Below are 4,294 nucleotides of genomic sequence, written 5' to 3'. Positions count from 1 at the left end.
CCTGCTGGCACTGCTCCTCACCTGCTGACACTGGTCCTCACCTGCTGACACTGGTCCTCCCTGCTGACTTTGACCCTCACCTGCTAACACTGGTACTCACTTGCTGACACTGCTCCTCCCTGCTGACGCTGGTCCCCCAGCTGACACTGGTCCTTCCTGCTGATACTGGTCCTCGCCTGCTGACACTGGTCCTCGCCTGCTGACACTGGTCCTCGCCTACTGACACTGGTCCTTCCTGCTGACACCGGTCCTCTCTGCTGACACGAGTCCTCCCAGCTGACAATGGACCTTCCTTCTGATGCTGGTCCATCCTGCTGACACTGGTCCTTCCTGCTGACACTGGTCCTCACCTGCTGACACTGGTCTGCCCGGCTGACACTGGCCCTCCCAGCTGACGGTGGTCCTCCCTGCTGACACTGATCCTTCCAGCTGACACTGGCCCTCCCAGCTGACGCTGGTCCTCCCTGCTGACACTGGTCTTCGTCTGCCGACACTGGTCCTCGCAGCTGACACTGGTCATCCCTGCTGACAGTGGTCCTTCCTGCTGATGCTGGCCCTCCCAGCTGATGCTGGAACTCCCTGCTGACGCTGGTCCTCATCTTATGACACTGGCCCTCTGAGTAGACACTGGCCCTCCCTGCTGTCACTGGTCCTCCCTGCTGACCCTGGTCTTCATCTGCTGATGCTGGTCCTCCCTGCTGACACCGGTCCTCCCAGCTGATGCTGGTCATTCCTGCTGACACTGGGCCTCACCTGCTGACACTGGTCCTCACCTGCTGACACTGGTCCTCCCTGCTGATGCTGACCCTCACCTGCTAACACTGGTCCTCACCTGCTGACACTGATACTCCTTGCTGACACTGGTCCTCGCCTGCTGACACTGGTCCTCGCCTGCTGACACTGGTCCTTGCCTGCTGACACTGGTCCTTCCTGCTGACACCGGTCCTCTCTGCTGACACGAGTCCTCCCAGCTGACAATGGACCTTCCTTCTGATGCTGGTCCATCCTGCTGACACTGGTCCTTCCTGCTGACACTGGTCCTCACCTGCTGACACTGGTCTGCCCAGCTGACACTGGCCCTCCCAGCTGACACTGGTCCTCCCTGCTGACACTGGTCCTCCCTGCTGACACTGGTTCTCCCTGCTAACACTGGCCCTCGCCTGCTGACACTGGCCCCCCCAGTTGACGCTGGTGCTCCCAGCTGACACTGTTCCTCTATGCTGACAATTGTCCTCCCAGCTGACTCCGGTTCTCCCCGCTGAAAATGGTCCTCCCAGCTGACGCTGGTCCTCCCTACTGACGCTGGACCTCCCAGCTGACACTGGCCCTCTTCTCAGAGCACCATCGGGAGGTCAGCGTCTCTTCTCAGGGCACCAGCAGTAGGTCAGTGTATCTTCTCAGGGCACCAGCGGGGGGGGAGTCAGCGCCTCTTTTCAGGGCACCAGCCGGGGGTCAGCTCCTCCTCTCAGGGAACCAGAGGGAGGGCAGTGCCTCTTCTCAGGGCACCAGTAGGGGGCAGGGGGGGGGGTCCGTGCCTCTTCTCTGGGACCCCTGTAGGAGGGCAGCAGCCCTTCTCGGGGATGCCTGCAGCTTTTCGAAGGCCTTGACAAAGCTCTTAAATCCGCCCAAATCCGAGCAAGAGCTTAAAATGAACAGGCAGAAATCCTTCCCAAAAAGTCACTCACTTAATTGTCCGTGATTGATTTAAAAAGTTAAGAGATTGCATTAGTAAATCTTTTACTTATAAGAGACTATGCCATTAATGAAAAGCATCAGTACACAATAGCAGGAGTGTCACATTCTAGATGACATATAAATTAAACGTAGAGTTGTCATGCTTTAAAAAAGATGAAAGATGACTCCCCATCGGGGGAATTGAACCCCGGTCTCCCGCGTGACAGGCGGGGATACTGACCACTATACTAACGAGGAACAGATGCACCTGGTCTCGCTGAGCCGCTCCTCCTGTGACTGAAAACCCGCCTGTCCATCCTCATATGCTACGAATTTGTGCCATTTATCAACTCCTTCACACCAACACAGGGGCCCACAGGCTCAACAAACACACACACACTCCCTCACACAATACACACTCCTCCTTCACACCTCACAAGAACCTTCTCACCTCCTAGCAGACACTCTCAGCAGCGCTCTCAGCAGCATCACCTGATGCCAGAGTCACAGCAACCAGCTCCCAGGGCTGCTTCCGACTGGGCCCGGCCTGGATCTTCAGCCCAGGGGCCCCTGGCTCTCTCTGATGCTGGAGGATTGCAGCGGGGGCTGCACACAGGGAGTGGGGAGGGAGACGCTCCCTCCCACCCGCCCACCCGCCCGCCTGCGCCAAAGGAGAAAGCTGGCTTGTAAAGGAGAAGAGAGGAGGCAGGAAAAGCCCAGGTGTGCGAGTGTCTGAGAAAGAGGCGCTTTGAATTGTGAAGCAGAGGAAAAAAGTGAAGACTTTGCAAAATTCCTTCGAGCCGGATTTAAACCAGCGACCTAAGGATATCAGTTTCCCCACTACAGTCCTCCGCTCTACCAACTGAGCTATCGAAGGCTCGGTGATGTAGGGCTGACAAGGCGCTATATGGCATGAGGAGTGAGCAGCGAGCCCAGCCGCCTAGGCAGCACTCTGTCTCTAAACAGCAACTCAAGGCCTTCATAAAGCGCCAAACCCTACAATGGAGACTTTCCTTCCCTGCACAAAGCCAGCAAAGGAAAACAAACAGGCCACCTGCCTGTCTCAATGCTTCTTTCAAATGCTAAGACATCACTTTGCGCACCTTAGAGCAACCTGTCCAGACACACTTACAAACTACCTTAGAAACGCCTCTCAAGGGCGACTATGACTGGCGCCCCAGACCAACCACCTCCCTTCTCTCCAGCCCCTAGCTAGAAGAATAGGAGACCTCACCCGGAGGATACAGACTCCAGAGTGACGGGCTAGAGACGCCCTTTGGGAGACATGACGGCACCAGGGCCGGACTGGCCATACGGGTAAAGAGAGAGCCCCCGCTGGACAGAGAGACTGAGGGACTCCGCCCATCCTGCGTAAATCCGGGCTTGGTGAGCAGTATCCCGCCCGCCCGTGTTGCTCTCCCCCTCCAATGCTGCTCTTCCCCATCTCCCTATCTGGCTTCACGTTAATACTATAAGCCCCCACCTCCTCTTTGCTTCCTTCCACCCAACCAGCAGATATCCATCAAACTAGGTGGGTCGCAGAATACTGGCATTCTGACAATTGGCTCGAGCCTGTCAACAATTTGGCAAGCTGCCATCTCCGAAGCTATAGTGTAGCAAGCTCCAGAAGCGAATCTCTCCCTTTCAATGTTGTCTTGAAACTGGATTCTTCATAGAGCTGGAGACCCCTAGAAACAGGCCTCCTGGATTTGCCAGTGCTTCTTCCAAGCGGTAACCCATCCTTTGTGAAGAACAAGCTTTGATGACCAGCATTCAGTTTTCTATCAGTGTTTTGTCTGTGTGCCTGAAAGGTGACGTTGTTATTAGCAGGTGGCAGGTCAAGTAAAGAAGAAATGTATGTAATAAAAGATTTGCGATGTAAAACCTTAAAAAATGTGTTTAGATAGGATGAAAAAAAACTAGAAGTATACCGTGGGGAGAAAAAAAGAGTCCCTTCCCTGACCGGGAATCGAACCCGGGCCGCGGCGGTGAGAGCGCCGAATCCTAACCACTAGACCACCAGGGAGCACTGGGTGCTCTGGAGCAGCACCTGCTCCAAGACATACCACCAGGGTGAGGCCGCCTGTGCTGCTGTCACAGGGTTTTGTGCATCAACTAAAGTAAGCAGGAAAACACACACACATCAACCTAACACTGGCAAGCTAGTCTTTACTACACTTTGGAAAACATCATGGGACACACAAAAAAAACACTGCTTTCAGGCACACCCCCAACAAAGCAATCTACTGAACGTTAAATAGACTCAGATCTCGGGACAGTTTCCATCCCTGGAAGACGCATGGGACCTTCATAACACACAACTAACTGGAGAGCAAAAACAGCAAGAACCAATTAACCATCCAGAAAAATACCAGTCACTGTTCTAGGTCAGCTCCTCTTCTCAGGGCACCAGCGGGAGGTCAGCGCCTCTTCTCAGGGCACCAGCGGGAGGTCAGCGCCTCTTCTCAGGGCACCAGCTGGAGGTCAGCACCTCTTCTCAGGGCACTAGCGGGGGGTCAGCGCCTCTTCTCAGGGGCCCTTGCAGGAGGGCAGCGCCTCTTCTCAGGGCACCAGCTGGAGGTCAGCGCCTCTTCTCAGGGCACCAGCGGGAGGTCAGCGC

General features: G+C 55.4%; 1 non-coding gene across 1 annotated transcript; it reads right to left on the bottom strand.

Annotated features, from left to right (window-relative positions):
* Positions 1-3,628: 3,628 nt before the first annotated feature.
* Positions 3,629-3,700, bottom strand: TRNAE-CUC (transfer RNA glutamic acid (anticodon CUC)). Its single transcript has one exon. It is a non-coding gene; the product is annotated as a tRNA-Glu (tRNA).
* Positions 3,701-4,294: the final 594 nt, after the last annotated feature.

Source organism: Triturus cristatus, chromosome 4_1 (genome assembly GCF_964204655.1).
Source record: "Triturus cristatus chromosome 4_1, aTriCri1.1, whole genome shotgun sequence".
Taxonomy (NCBI): domain Eukaryota; kingdom Metazoa; phylum Chordata; class Amphibia; order Caudata; family Salamandridae; genus Triturus; species Triturus cristatus.
Note: the sequence above shows the minus strand (reverse complement) of the source record. Positions and strands in the feature narration are given on the sequence as shown.